A 17187-nucleotide genomic window follows, 5' to 3' on the forward strand; every position below is an offset into this window, starting at 1 on the left:
ATTCCAGAATTTCTAAAGGAAAACTACTACAAAATGGAAGTTACTATTGTCTCAAGCTATTAAAGATAGTAGATATATAGTCTACCTTTTATCTATCTATCTATCCATCTATCTACTACTATCGGTTTGTCTGTCTATCTATCTATAGAGAGAAATCTTCTCTATTGAACTTTCTAAGACATTTGGTACCAGGAATGGTTCTAGAGAAAAAACAATAAGGATGAGTTTTTAAAATCAGTTTTCTAGTGTAATTACTTTTCAAAGCACTGATAAACTCTGTCTCCATTAGAATAATATGTATTCCATTATTAATAAAGGAGTCATTGTTTTTCCAGGGCCTAAAGTTCTGATGTCACGGTGCAAAATATTACCACCAATAGAAGAAGTGCTCTTAAGTGAGGCATTAGGTGGTCGTATGCTTGCTATTTCTTTGCAATGTTTTCAGGATGATGAGTATAGGGAAACTTGTTGTTTGGTGCTGTTTAGGACAGAAAAGTAGTGAAGGAAAGAGATAAGCTCAAAGCTTCAGAGCTTCAAAGTGACAGTTCAAGTTCGGAGTCTTAAAAAAAAAAAGGCTGGTTTACAATGCTCAGGGAATTCCCAACCTCAAATTGTGTCTGAAATTAAGTATTTGGTATGAAAAGGGCCCTAAACTTTGGGATGGACAGAAAATCAGGAAAATGGGGAAATTTCATTGAATTATTTCAGCCAACAGAATTACCCCTCCCATCTGAAAAGACCATTTCATATTTTCCTCTTAGTCATTTATCAGTATAAACAATATCCTTTCCACCTACATTTTCTACCACTGTCTGTAAGTTTGTCATACTGTGATGGCTTGCGTGGTGCTGGGATGCTGACAGTTATGTCATTGGTATTTCAAATACCACTAGGGTCACTCAAAATGAACAGGTTTCAGTGGGGCTTCCAGATAGAAAGCAATACATAAAGAGGCAATAAGCTGCCCACTTCCAAGGAATTAACCACGAAAATCCCTTTGGATAGCATCAACTCATTGTTAGCGACTTCAAACCTAAGGCACATTGCCACAGACAGAGCCAGAAGATGTGCTCCACAGGTAGGACGACTCTCAGGTATGACTGAGGAAGCGCTGTTCTCAAATCAAAGCCCTCTGTAATGACACAGAAGTAGTGAAGCGTGTGGAGGAAAGCCTTCGGGACCTTTATTTACTGATAGTGCACAACTCAAAATAAGAAGACAGTGGCAGACACCAATTAATAATCGAAATTTGGAATCTAGGGAAATTGTGTGAATTTCTTACAAAATATGTATGAATCTAAGAAAATTGGAAGTAATTAAAAATTAAATGGAACACATGAAACTGGACAATGAAAATGGAACACATGAAACGACAAACTGAACACATGAAATGGAACACATGAAACTGGCATTATTGATCTTAAATGAATTGGTATTGGCCATTTTGAATCAGCAAATCATATGATTTCCTATGCTGGAAATGATACCATTAAAAGGAATGCCATTGCATTCATTGTCAAAAAGGACAGTTCAAGTTCTATCTTGAAATAAAATGCTGTCTGTACTAGAATAATATCTATCTGAATACAAGGAAATCTAATCACTACAACTATTATTAAAATGTATACATCGATCATTCACGCTCATGAGGAAGAAATTGAAGGATTCTACCACATCTTCAGGATAAAATCGATCACATATACAATCAGGGAGCACTGAAAATTATTGATGAGGATTGAAATGAAAATGTCACAAACAAGAAGTAGCAATAGTTGGAAATATGATCTTGGTGAGAGAAATGAAGATGGAGATTGCAAGGTAAGACTTGGGCAAGATCAACCATTTTTTCATAGCAAATGCCTCTTTTCCACAACAACAAAGGCAGGGACACACTTGAATTTCTCCAAAAGGAATGCACAGCAGTCAGATTAACTACATGTGTGGGGAGAGATGACTGCTTGAAACGATATTCCACATACAGCCCTTGGTGCCGTATTGACAAGCACAATTGAGGCAATCTCCTCAAATGTAGATACTATTTTTGTTAGATGCTGTCTCCTTGGTTCTGACAGCAGTCAGATTAACTACATGTGTGGGGAGAGATGACTGCTTGAAACGATATTCCACATACAGCCCTTGGTGCCGTATTGACAAGCACAATTGAGGCAATCTCCTCAAATGTAGATACTATTTTTGTTAGATGCTGTCTCCTTGGTTCTGATTAATAGCAACTCTCTATACAACAGAACCAAACACTGCCTGGGGTGGGTCGTACACAGTGCTAGTTCTTGTTCCACGTCCTCTTCTGAACCTAGCTTGAAGCTCTGGTTGAAACATGGGTTACATGTTAGGCTGATAACTATGATGTCAGCGATTTGAAACCACCTGCTACTTTGTAGGAGAAGGACAAGGCTTTCTACAACTGTATAGAATAATAGTCTCAGAACCCCTGTCATTTCTGGCCTCCATTAATCTGAATAGACAAAATATAGTGAGTACTTTGGGTTAGAGAGATGAAAACCCTGTCTTCACAAGTGGGTAGACCTCAAGAGATGATTTACTAAGTAATAATAAATGTACATATGGCTGTTTTGGATAACGGACACTTGTCTTTCAAAGCTATGATCTTTCAGATGCAGATTGCCAGGCCTATTTTTGAGACATTTTGTGTGGGTCGGAATTACCTTTCTTCAGTTAAAGGTTCAGCATTTAAATATCTGCACACCCAAGTATTCTTAATATCACAAGCCTCTCTGCTAACTTACAACTTATTGGGAGTTCTGTTGCTCTCTCATTTCCCAAATCTCAAAAGTTCTCCAAGGACCTTATGAAATGCACCTTTACTGTACATACTGTGAGTCCAAATCAAATCAACTAACAACAGCAATCTACAAAATTGCCTATTGTTCAGGAGATAGCTTAGTGAAGAACATTTCTAAGAACTGAGCTCTGAAATAAAACAATTTGCTTTATTGAAAAGGGAAGGCCCCCAGGAAAATGATGTTGAAGAATCAGCGAGTGTTCAATGAAAAGATGAGCCATTTGAGTTAAATTATGATGTTATGTAGGGGGCATATATGTGAATGCCAGACACAAGACAGAAGAATAAATAAATCCAGTTAATGTAGGAAACCAATACACAGAAAGCAGAAGTTAGAGAACAATTATATTAAGCCAAAATCACTGATAAAATGTAAAAATAGTTAGTTTGGGGATCATAGTTATATCCAGGTTTTATTATTTGTAGAGCAACCCTTTATTTTTGAAGATCAATATCCCAACATGAAATATTCAATGTTGTTGTGAAAAATAAATGTGATTACATTAAAAATGTGGAGAATAATAAGTGTTTAAAAATACTAGTTACCTAAAATATTTCAGAAAGGTTATGATCTTTTTCTCCATGAGAAAAGCTGTATGAAGAAGCCCAGCCACAGTTTCTTCTTCTTACAAGTATTCTTGTACATTTTTTTCACTTTCTTCTCCTCCCTGACTTTCCATCCCCCTTCTACTCAGTCTCTGCCTGTATTCAACACCGTTCTAGTTTTTTTTAATCAGAGACTCTAATATAATTGCTTCTATTTGTTTTAAATGAGTATTTATTTGGAAGCTATTTTTATCACCACATGAAATGTAAAAGAACTTCAGATATCTCATCAAATATTTTCCCAGTAGCAATATCCATATTGCTGTGTGTTGATGAGCATGACAGTGCCTTAAAAGGAAAACAGCATCACGAAGTCATCATTTCTCACCCAAGCAAAAATGTCCTATTTCTTTTCCAATAAAATAAACAGTTATTCTAAGACCCTTTTCAGAATGTCCCTTTAAAAACAACTTCAATACTGATATGAAGAAAGATTTTCAAACTTTGTGGCAAATTGAGGGACTGAATTAGGTAGAAAAGCTACATGAAACATTTCATGTGCATATAAAAATAGATACCCTTTTAAATTAAAGAGGAACATTTTTGTCCTTGAATATTCTTGAGGACTTCAAGTGGAACAAAAGTTTACAAGAAAACCAATTTTTGCATTCCCAGAATAGATCTATGGCACAAGCTCAAAGTAATATTTTACAAAAGTCAAATTTTAACAAATTTGCATTTTTTAGACCTTAATAAAGTATCTCTGAGGTGAAAATTCAATGCATTCCACTGTAGATATTTATACACATATTAACTAGAGAGAAGGCCTCAGAAATTCATATATAACAACATATGTATAAGTCCTTTAATATAACAATAAAATATTTTCTGCAGTTGTTTTAACCCTTAAACGCCTAGAATATTATTTCATCCTCTAATAAACATGATTATTTTACATATTTTTGATGTTAGATTATATTCATTCAATTGAACTTTGCTTGATTTTATTTTAAGGCTTATTGGTGAAATTTGGAAGCAGTGTTCATGAATAATCAAGTTCTTTGTAATTTTGCATAATATATTCCATTTAAGGAAAAAAGTGAAACAAAGTAATTTTGGTTAAACAAAGATTAGATCAATAATTCATGAACATCTGCATAGAGTGATAGCTAAACTATTTACATGTCATGAAAACACTGAAGTGAAACCATAATAAGAAATTATGTTAATTATACAACATGAAAAGGTTTTATCAAACTGAAAACACTTTAACCTGCATTTATTTGACATTCACCCTTAATCACTAATCTAAGTAATTTTCTCACAAATGCCTTGTATTGTGTTCAGATAAGTATAAGATATACAATACTTTGTTAAGCAAAGTCTGACATCATGATAGGTAAAATAAATAATTAGGTGATAATTAGATATATGTAAAGAATTTAAACTTTATACTAGGACACATCAAGAAACAATGCTGCAATAGAAACCTTTCTGAGAGCAGTGTTTTCATCTCTCTAATTTTTCAAAATGGCATTTTTGGCATCTCACAGGACTCAACTTGTGATCTTTTTCTTTTTTAAACATTTTATTAGGGGCTCATACAACTCTTATCACAATCCATGCATATACATACATCAATTGTATAAAGCACATCTGTATATTCTTTGCCCTAATCATTTTCTTTTTTTACATTTTATTAGGGGCTCATACAACTCTTATCACAATCCATACATATACATACTTCAATTGTATAAAGCACATCCATACATTCTTTGTCCTAATCACTCTCAAAGCATTTGCTCTCCACTTAAGCCCTCTGCATCAGGTCCTCTTTTTTTCCCCTTCCCTCTCCGCTCCCCCCTCCCTCATGAATCCTGGATAATCCACAGATTGTTATTTTGTCATATCTTGCCCTATCCGGATCTTTGAGTCTGAGTAACAAAAAGAAGATTGAATGGGCAAGAACGGGGTTGTATGATGGGTAGGGGAGTTTTCCAAGAAAAGTCTTGCAGGATAGCCATTGCTACCCTGGGAGAGTAAGTATGGACATTGTCATGATGGGATCTTTTTTTCTCAGGGAAACTTTCCTTGCTTTTTACTCACCAATAAAATTTTCTTAAAACTTCTCCATAATAATTATCAGTGATCATTTTGTGTCCATGGGTTAAAAAATATCGATCAAGGTTACTCTTATCGATATTACCAAGGTTACTCTTTTGGTATCCTAACTAAGCCGTGACCATCCTCTTATGAACTGGTCTCTCTGCCTCGTGTTTTATTAGCCTAGCAGGACCCCTGGAACCACCATTCTGGCTGGACCTTTCATAAGAAGTCTCACCAAAGCACCCATGTAAGTGTGCTAGTCACCTCTCTTGTCTGTAGCTACCTGTGAATCACAGAGGCATGTTTAAACAAGTTTGGTTTGGATTAAACCTGTGTATTTTACATTGGGATATATTACATACATATTATATAATATACATAATCTAGGAATATTGTAAGTCATACAAATGAAATAGAATACGCACAAATTGGTACCCTAGGCCTTAATGAGTGAAAAATGGCCTTATATTAGCTATTTGGAATCAGACAGTTATATAGTTTACTCTGCTTGTGTGAAAGTTAAGTTTTAAGTCAACTTTGCTGGACCAGATTCTCAGTGAGTTGGCCATGAAGGCCTAGGCCACCCTAATGCGACCTAACACAAGGGAATGAACACCATGGTGATCTCTACAGGGACAAACAGTCAGTTTCAAGAAGACCACCTCCTTACTCAGATCACAGCAACAGATAGGAAATTTACTCAGGGATATAATCTCTTTACCAAATAAGTAGAGGCTATAAAAATGGTTATTATACATATGGTCCTCAATAGATGGACTACGCAGGAATCAGCCTGGCTGAATATATGAGAAAAGACAATGGAGAAGCAATGTAATCAGTCAAAACAATGTCAGGGCTCAACAACAATTACTAATACCAGATTTGGATTGAAGTTGAGGAAAACTACGACAAATTCGCACATTGCTTGCTAAAAGCAAGGAGGACATGAAGCACTGGCGGATGCACACTAAAGGCAGCAGCCTTCAATTTGGCTTACATCTCAGTGTAAAGAAAACACAAATCTTCCTAACCAGTCCAATAGGCAACATCATGATAATGGAACCAAGATTAAAGGTGCAAGGATTTCATTTTACTAAATCTATAATCAGTAATCATGGAAGGAACAGTCAAGACATTAGTTTTTTGGTGGCAAGTCTGGAAAAGTGGCAGCAGGCTCCGTGTTGGGGAAGTAGTAGGAGGATGCTTCAGAAACAACCCAAACTGCAGACCCAGGAAGATACGGCTTTCCGACAGCGATGGAAAGGAGAGCAGAAGAAACTCGAAGCATTAAAAGTGAAGGCTGCAGGAAGGGCTCACTGGCCACAGGTGGAATTAAGAAATCTGACAAAAAGCAAGCTGTTCTTTGTGACTGAGGCAATGATGACTTTTGATTCTATACTTGTTTAAACATCTGGCTTCCCTGCTATAATAGCTGCTGCCACAGGTGGTTAAAATGAAGTGCTGTTTTAGGGCCTGCTCCATGTTCATAATAATCTTTTTTAAAATAAAGAATTAAATGCATACAATGATTCTTCTCCTCCGATCTTCTCACTCAGCCATTTGAATCTGAGCTATGAGGTCAGGGTCAACCCAGTCCAGAGTCTCCCGAGCTGCTCTTCGATCTTTGTGATACCCTGAATTCTGTGTCGCTGGGACTGAAAGCAACTCATTTGAAATTAAAAACAAGAGAAAGAAGTCAAATGACAATCTATCTTAGCCTTTTAGTTTCAAATTGGACACTTTCCATGAGCATATTTCCAAACTCTTACATTTCTAGACTAATAGCTAAGTAAAGCCCAGATTGGATTGATTAAGGATGGTTTACCAGAATGAGGTCTTTGTAAATAAAATTGCACCCTATTCTGTAAAAGGAATTAAGTGAAATAACAAGGCCAAAATTTATGCATTTTTCTTTTAATTTATTGAATTTCCCTTGTAGTGAATTTTAATTGCTTAATATGGTTCTTGTATCCATATTCTTTGTGACTCTCACCCACTGAATATAGATAAGGTGTAGGGAACTCAAGCGTGGGGATTGGTCAGTTTGGCCATTTTACTGCGTGTAAAAGTGATCCATCGCAGGGGCAGACAGGGGGATTCCATGAGCATCAAGGAAGCAGAGGGGCATGAGCTAAAGGGAACTGAGGCCAAGGAGTTCCAGAAGTAAGAGGATGTTTTGGAACTGATTGTGGTAGCAATTGTACAGCACTGTTGATGTGATTGAACTAAGGAATGATACATCTGTGTAAGTTCCCAATAAAATGTTTTTTGGGCGGGATAAAAATAAAATAAAATATGAAATGCCTCAAAAAAAAAAAAAGAAAGGAATAAAGAGCCACCAGCAAAGCATGTCTGTGTGAAGTTGTAGAGGCAGCAACCCCGTGACCTAAAGCCAGAGCAGACGAGTAGTACTGAGACCCAGGGACTGAGCCTTGGGCAGGCTTCTTGACTTATGGGAGCTAAGGTCCAGGTGCCACATGCTGAGAAGCATCTGACTAGAGGCATGTCTGCCAGGATGGCTGAGAAGGGGTGCTGCACACACACACACACACACACACACACACACACACACACACACACACACAATGAACCCTGTATCCTCAACATTTGGTAACGTGTTAGTTCTTCAAATAAATATCTATGGTTATATTTCTTGTGAGTTATGTATGGCCGTTACAAGGAATCACTGAGCCCCACAAAAGTAAAGTTCTGTCGGAGGGAGGGTTTGTGTCAGAACAGTGTAAAGAAGGGGTCAAGGAGGCATATCTGACCTTTGCCTTGCAGTTAACATTCTTGGGCTGGTGTGGAGTAGTATTCTTCTCCTTAAAGCAGTTGAGAGGAGGTCAGATTGACCTCCACATCATTTCCTCGTCTGTAAATAGGTTCCCACAATTAATATCAGAAAAATACCAGGTAATTTGCAATAGAACTATTGAGAAACTAAAATGAACATCGCACACTTTTGGGCTCAGGTGAGCTCCACAGAGCATATGAAGGAAATTTCCTGTGGTTCTAACTGAACTCCCCAGCAAGATGGAGGCATCAGTTAAAATAGCACAGGCTTGTGAACCCTCTGGCAGTTTGGGATGATATTTGCGAAGGCCTGACTGCCAACATGATTACAATCAATAGATCTGACCAGATACTGTGGCAATTAGTCTAGGGAAAAGGACATGTATTAATCTAACTGGGATATTAAGAAGAAAAGTGTAAACCTAGTTGATGTTTAAGGATTTATTTGTACCTATATTTTTAGACATAATTTATTCAGAGAATTAGTTTGAGAAAGTAAGCTGTCTTCAGGATTTTGATAGGTGCGATAGATAGGTTTATTGTGCCCACCTGGCCAATAGGAACATGTGGGATTAATAAAGTCACAGTTGGGATGGAGGGCAAAGAGATAAATGGCTCTGCAAGGTCTGCCCCTTCTCTCTTGCTGTCTGGTGATCAAAGAGCATGTGACTGCTTTAGTTAGTTCTCTGCCTCAATTTGTGAGTTACAAGCTAACCCTTGGATCATGTTGCTAGAGCTTGAGGTTCCTCTGAGACTTGCTTCACCACGCTGATGGTGTGTCCATCGCTTGAGCTTGAGGCTGGTGGATCATGTTGTCTTGCATTGCTTGAGTTCAACATCCCATCTGAACCTGCTTTGCTAAGCTCCTGAGCTGCTGCAACTGTTGGAGACTTGCCTTGATGTTTGCTGCCTGTGGACAAACTGCCTGCATTGCCTGAGGGAAGACTCAGCTGTCTGCTTTCTTGACCTTGGACCTAGCAACCCTGTGAGTTGAAGGACTTCCAGTATATTAACTGCTCCAGGGAAGTGAGTTGAACTGAGCCCTCTGTACTACTGTTTGGACTAAATAGCTGTTAATATTTCAAGCTGTATAAATCTATCTATCTATCTATCTATCTATCTATCTATCTATCTATCTATCTATCTATCTATCATCTAGTCATAAGTGTCCTAGTTTTGTTTCTATAGAGAACCCTGCCTAATACAACAGGATTTTTATCTTGGATTGGTTATTTAAATCTGTAATTATTTTAGGGTGAGTTTAAAGGGTGATTAAGTGGCCTGGGTGGCATAGTGGTTAGTCATTGGATTTTAAACTTCAAGGTCAGCAGTTTGAAGCCAACAGCTGCACTGCTGGAGAAAGACAGAGATTTCTACTCCCATAAATACTTCTAGTCTGGAAAACTCACAGGGGCAGTTCTACCCTGTCCTGTGAGGTTGCTATGAGTCAGCACCCACTCAATAGCAGAGTTTTATTTTGGTGTTATAGGATAGGTACAAAAACATACCTAGTGCTGTTGAGTCCATTCTGATTTATATAATAACTGTAAAATAGCAGATCATTATCTCAATAATATAAATACCATAGAGCACTATATTGAAGATAAACAGCATACAAAGGCCCTTGCTGTTGAGAGGATCTCAACTCATACACATACATGATGCATGATTAATGTTGTAGGGGCTTAAGGTATTTTAATTATTGTTTGTGGGCTCAGGATTTAAGATATTATCAGAGCCTGCAAGTTACTCTCCTTGTAGGATAGTTTTCCTGAGTAAGCAAAAGTAATTATGTTCCATCTGTTGTGCCAGAACCTATCTCCTTTCATCATCAGACTGATGAAAAGTAGAGGACTGGGAGTCATAATATGGGTTCAGAGATTTTAAAGCTTTTGCTCTGATAGATTACTTCAAACTCTCTTTCTGACATTTAAAAAGTGCCTCAGGTACTTACTTCAGAAGGATTTTCTGATCTTACTTTATTTGGATGTATTGCTGATAATTAAAAATCACTTTCATGTCCCAAGATTATATTGTTAAGGTGGAAGAAGTGTAAGCCTCTTGAATGTCAATTAGACTGGACACATTTGCCATTACCTACCAGATTTAATCTGTATGCAAGTACATATTTATATCTGCCTAAATTACACATTCACAATTATATGTTAATAATGAGTTCATATAATAAAATCCTGAGATGTCAGATTCGTGGGCTTGCTTTCTGCTTCACTATTGTGGACAGACGAGGGAGCTTTGGTGGTAAGAGGTTAAGCGCTCAGCTGCTCACATGAAAGTCAGTGGTGCACTGCTCTGATGGGAAAGATGCTGCCATCCTCTTCCATGAGGACTTGCAGCCATAGAAACTCTATGGGAAGTTCTGCTCTGTCCTTAGAATCGCTATGTTTTGGAAGAAACTCAACAGTGGTGAGTTTGCTTTGGTTTTATTATGAACATGGAGTTATGTGATTTGTTATTGGTTAAAGCCTTCCAAAAGTTAGTCTAATTTTGCTTGAGTGAACAATATGTTTTTCTGAAGTAGTGAAAGGATTCTAAGTTTTGAGACTGTTATATTTACTCAGACAATTTTTTGTGAAAAGGCATTAAAAAATGTTCATAGTATGAATTAGTGAGATGTGTCTTGAAATCATTATATCTCTCTTACTTTTATCTAGTGAATCTTTCTACCGCAAAAATTATCTTAAGCAACTGTCTGGAGAGTTTGACAAAAATCGAACATCATTTGTATACCAAATTTATTAATCGATGAAGTATTAATATAAAACACAACATTATTTGCTAGTGATATCATATAAAGTGAGAAAACTGGGAATGACATAGGAAATAAGCGTCCTATGACCTCCCTGTATCTGTACTTGAGGGATGGGAGTAAAATGATTAATGGACAGAGTGCATTGGAGAGGTGAGGTTGGAAGATCAGCGTGATAAACCTGAAAAGGACACTTAAAGCATGGGCAGTTGAGCCTCCTCTGATGCACGCTGAACCTGATCTGGTTTTCAACAATTTCTGTCTTGTGTTTTATTGTTTTTGTTTGTTTGTTCTCATTAGGAATTACCTCAAAGGTGTTGTCATTGGGAGTCACTCTCTTGTAATTGTGCTTATAAGTTTTTTTTTCTGGTTTTTGGTATATAAATCCCAGGATTGATAAATCTTTAGGGACAGCAAGTAGTTTTGGGGTGGGGGGTGGGGTGGCAGGTGGTACAGTGGTGGTGGTATAGGGTTTAAAAGAGAGGCAAAGTCAAAAAGTCCAGAAAGGAAAAGAATGTTTGGAAAATGATTGTGGTAGTAATTGTACAATACTGCTTGACATGATTGAATAATGGGATAATATAACATATGCGTTAACTGCCAATTAATAAATTTAAATAAATTCAGATGGAATACAAAAAAATTAAAATTAAATGGTGATTACCTAAAAATATAGTGAGAAAATTATTTTATATTGATTTATTTAAATTTCATACAAATTATACCACTATTAAGCATGGTATGTAAAATTTACATAAAGTTATTTTAATTGATCATTTTTTCAGTTAAATAGTAATAATTTTATTTCTTGTTAACTCATTTTAATTTTTGACCCTTGTGTCAGTCTGAGTTGGCTAGATATACAAATCCAGGGCGACTCATATGTGTATAAGAAAGAACTTTATATACAAGAGCAATTGTATATTGAGAAAAAAAAGCCAGCCCGGTCCAGATCAAATCCATAAGTCTAATATAGATGTCTGATACCAATCTACAAATTCCACTGCAGTTTCATGGGACACATGCAATGCTGCTGAATTCAGGAAGATGATGGGCCAGTGGGAGGAAAGTCCTGTGGATCCAGTGGCAGTGTAAGCATCTCAGTGCTGGCAGGGGTCTCCACATGGCTCCTCAGCTCCAGAGTTTTGGCTGCATCAGCGTATCTCTGTCATGATCATTGTCAGTAATATCTCTTGCAGGGAGTGAATATGTGTCCTGCTTCTAGCGAGCTATTTATCTCCTTAACGCCTCCAAATGAGGTCACCAAACCGTGACCTGATTGACAGACTAAACTCCACCCCTTCATTCTTTAGTCTCAAATTGACAACTCACTATGCAAATACCACAACACTCTTGTCCTTAAGTGTTGTTTTGGCCAATAAGTTGAAATATAAATAAGCTTAATCTTGACTCTATATTAGCAATATATAAAGAAATGGTATATTAAGTTAGGAATATGGCTTTATTGACCCATCCTTCTTTTCCCCAGTAGCATGATAATTAATGGCTGTGTGTTGGAAATGGAAGAATCATCATAAAGTTCAGTTTGTACTTACTACACTGCAAATAAGGAAATTATAGAGGAAATATGCCAACAAAATATTAACGCCATCAAATCCACTTTGGCCAAATTTGCTCATTTTTTTCCTAGTTCCTGTTGGCCATACTTTTTTGTATTATACCGGATAATCAAAGAGTGTGCTGGAATATCTGTAAAGGTCAACCTTGAAGTTTTCCCACTTAAAGGACCAGGAAACTAATCACATCAAAACACTTTCATTGAGCTCAAGTACCTGGAATGTCCCATTATTCTTTTTAATCTCTAACTCCTAATACAGGTCATCAACTCAAATGTATCAGACATCTGAAAGCTGAATAGATGAAACAAAACATCCCCCCACCACTGTCATGATCTGAATTCTACCTTGAAAGACTGACTAGACCAGAGGATGTGCAATGGAACAGATAGGAACTAGAAACACAGGGAATCCAGGGCAGATGACACTTTCGGGACCAGGGGTGTGAGTGGCAATACTGGGAGGTTAGAGGGAGAGCGGGTTGGAAAGAGGGAACCGATTACAAAGATCTACATGTGACCTCCTCCCTGGGAGATGGACAACAGAAAAGTAGGTGAAGGGAGACATCGTACAGGACAAGATATGACAAAATAATGATTTTTAAATTATGGAGGGCTCATGAGGGAGGGGGTAGCAGGGAGGGAGGGTAAAAATGAGAACCTGTTACCAAAACGCATCCATGTTTTGAGCTGTTACCTGGATTATTTATCTCGTTGCAGCATTGTATATGTGTACCATTTGTATGTCCATTCAACTGCTTATGGGAAGTTAAGTTGTTTTCACCTTGTTGCTAATGTGAAAAACTGCTGCAATGAACATATTTCCTTGTGTTATGTCTTTTCATGCTAGGCAGTGTGGTTGCTCGGTCAGCTGGTTAGGTTTCTGGGGTGGTTTACCTCGATTCCTGCTTCTCAATGCTGAAAGAATCCATACCGCAGAAACACTTTGGTGAGCCCAGTACGTTTTAGGAGGGAAAGGGAAGTGCCAGGTAATACAGTCTCAGGTAGCCCACACTATCTCTGGATTGTGTGCAAGCCTGCATGGCAGGGCTTGTAGGAGAGTTCATGAGCGAAAGTGGCCACTTCAGGGGAGCACGAAAAATCACATTGAAAAATGGCTGTTAAGGGGAGTCCACAGAACCAAAAAGGAAGAGAGAGTTTGAGCCTGAGAGGGTGTGTGTGCGTGTTGTATGCACATGGGAGAAATCCTGCCCTCCCACCTGCAAGAGAGCACCTGGCAGAGAGCAGAGCAGCCTGCCCTCAGACTGTGTTCTGCATCGTTTCCTTTGTCCACTTGGGGGTGGAGGGTATGGGGCGTATTTGTAGATATTGGCCATTCTTAGTGGCTGAGTTCAGGCACAACTGTGATGTGATGTAGTTGGGGCTTAGTGTGTGCCCAGGTTGAACTTCACCTGTGTCTAGGTGACCTTGGTCTGAGCATCCAAGCTGCTGTCTAATATGTGCCTGATTTCTTTTCAACACTTTTGTTGAGGTGTGACCAGCTAATGTTTGTTTAGCAGAGTCATTTGGTGAAGACAACCCCCTCTATCCTTAATCTTCCTACTTATCGATATGATTTTCCTCTTTTTAGATTTTTTTTAGGAAACATCATATCTTCTTCCACAGTGATTGTAGCATCTTCCCACCAGCTGCTTCTGAGAATATCAATGTTTCCACAACCTCACCAACATTTGTTATTTTCTCTAATCTTAATGTTATTATCATTATTAGCAAAGGATATCCTCTTTAGTGAATAAGATGGGGGACTAAAAATTTCAATTAGATGGATTGACACAGTGGCTGCAGCAAGGGGCTTAGACATAGAGATAGTTGTGAGGACAACACAGGACTGGGCAGCATTTTGTCCTGTTGTGCACAGGGTCACTATGGGGAGAACTGACTCAATGGCAACTAACAGCAACAACATGACCATTACTGTTTCACGAGACAATATCTCATTGTGGTTTGAATTTGCCACTCACTGGCGGCATCGTAAGTTAAGTGGTAGGTTGCTAACCAAAAGGGTGGTAAAGTGTACAATCCACTAGTTGCTCGGTGGGAGAAAGAGGAGGTGGTCTGCTTTCACAAAGATTTACAGTTCTGAAAACTATCAAGGAGTAAGCCACTGAACATTTTATGAATAGCAGGGGTACATTGTCTGATAAGTGATAGAAAATAAATCCCTCAAGTAGGAAGGCCTCAAAGCATGGCGAGGGAGGAGTCTCCAGTGAAAAGTCGTATCTGCGGTAATAACAGGGGAAGAACAACCCTTTGAAAGCTTCATTCGCAGATAGGACACAGCCAAAATGTTGAGAAGTAGCTGCAACCATCCATTAATAATCAGAATGTGGAATGTACTGTGTATGAACAGGAAACGTCTTCAAAGATGAAATAGAATGTACAGAGATCAATATTCTAAGCGTTAGTTTTGAGCCGAAATTGCTGGGTATAGGTTATTTTGAGTCATATTGCTTATTGTGTTGGGAGTGACATACAACTTACAACTAAAGAAAGAAAAAGAAACATGGTTTTTATGCCAAAAGTTCAGACTTTGAAGACTACGAGGAGGCCAGTGACAGGTACAGGGGGAAGGAGGGGAGAGATAAGAAATTATAGAAGGAGGGAGGAATGATGCGGAAGGGGTGGAGAGAGTGAGAGAGAACATTTATGCAAGTTTAATGGGATATTATTACTAATTTCATTTGTTCAGATGGACTGTGCAATCATAAAGAATTTGCTTCTTTAAAAAAAACAAAAATGGGGAGGGGAGTGAGAGTGAATGCTCACAACACTCCAGATTTCTTACCTCAGATGAGCATTTGGCTTGCATGCCCAACAAAGGAGGGAGAATTGAAGTGGACTTGGAGTCTTTAGTGACACACAGTCCATTTCAAGCATATGAAAAAAAAATAAAGTGTTTCGCCCCATAAAATAAGAGTGTTTCCACTGATAAGGCATACTAAGGGAGGTTGGGAAAATCTCAAAGGTGAATGGTAGTCAAAGAGGTCAGCCCCAAACCAGTTTGGTATTCCCAAACCTTATTTCCTTAAAGGACATAGGATCATTACAGGGGCTTATTATGAAGAACTTTTAAGAGAAAATGAAAACTATATTATGAAAACAAACCCAGAAACATTATAATGAGAATTTATCTTCCATTAACACATTATTTGTATTTTGAGTTTGCTGAAACTGCTGTTATGATGTAGTGTAACTCATGAGTGCGGAAATATTTATAATTTTAATTAAATACTTAAATGAGGGATCTTATATCTCTTATCACAATCCATACATTCATCCATTTTGCCAAGCATATTTGCACATAGGCTGCCATCATCGTTTTCAAAGCATTCTCTTACCACTTGAGCCCCTGATATCAGCTCCCCATTTCTTTCCCCTTCCTCCCCCACCCTGGGAGGGGGTTATAAGTTGATCCTTGTGATCAGTTCCCCCTTTCTCCCTTTCTCCTCTCACACTCCCCTAATCCTCCAGGTATCTCTACTCTCATTGTTGATCCTGTGGGGTGTATTTATCCTGGATTCCCTGTGTTGCAGGTTCTTATCTGTAGCAGTGTGCATGTGCTGATTTAATCTGATTTATAAGGTAGAATTGAGGTTATAATAGTGGGGTGAAGGAAGCACCAAAGAACTAGAAGAAATTTGTGTGCACCCTGACTGGCTCATCTCTTCCCTGTGGCCCCTCTGTTATGTGAGGTCCAATTATCTACAGATGAGCATTGGGTCTCCACCCCATACCCCACCACACACATTTGAATTGGGTTCTGAATCTTAGATGCCTGATCCCATGGACACCTCAGGATCATACAGCCTGGTGTGCTTCTTCCATGTGGGCTTTGTTGCTTCTCAGCTAGATTTCCGCTTGTTTATATTCAAGTCTTTAAGACCCCCCCCCCCAGATGCTATCTCTTTTGACAGCCAGGCACCATCAACTTTCTTCATCACATTGTCTTACGTACCCATTTTGTCTTCAGGAATCGTGTCGGGAAGTTGAGCATCACAGAATGCCAGATTGTTAGAACAAACTCTTCTTGTCTTGAGGGAGTTATTCAGTTGAGACCCAATGTCCACCTGCAAAACTTAAGTCTTAACATATAGATATGAGTACATAGTATTATTCCCCTCTCGTTATATATATATATTTACATATGTACATGCCCATTTTTAGACCTCGATAAATGGCTTTTGCCTCCTGGTTCTTTCCTCTATTTCCTTTTACTTTCCTCTTGTCCCACCATTATGCTCGGCCTTCATTAGGGTTTAGTGATTCCTTGCTCTACATTGCCCTTGATTAAGACCCCCTGGGCATCCTACACCCTTCACTCCATTGCTTTTAGTTCACTTGTTTTTCCCCTGTCCATGAATTGATACGCTCCTCTGCTCCTTCCTCCCTCTTCCCTTTGTCCTGTTTCCCCGAGAACCATTGGTCCTGTTCTTTTCACCTCCAAATTGTTTATCCCCTCTTCTCAAGATGGACTTGAAGAGACATTAATAAGCACAAAAACCAGGCAAAGCCAAGCAACAGCAAAGGAAGTCAAGACCAACAAAACAATAATAACCA

The 17187-nt window shown here is 38.4% G+C and overlaps 1 pseudogene; it reads right to left on the reverse strand.

Annotated features, from left to right (window-relative positions):
- The window catches only part of LOC142445965 (myeloid-derived growth factor pseudogene), a 135661-nt pseudogene that overhangs the window by 14224 nt on the left and 104250 nt on the right, over window positions 1–17187 (reverse strand).

This window comes from Tenrec ecaudatus, chromosome 4 (assembly GCF_050624435.1).
Source record: "Tenrec ecaudatus isolate mTenEca1 chromosome 4, mTenEca1.hap1, whole genome shotgun sequence".
NCBI classification, from domain to species: domain Eukaryota; kingdom Metazoa; phylum Chordata; class Mammalia; order Afrosoricida; family Tenrecidae; genus Tenrec; species Tenrec ecaudatus.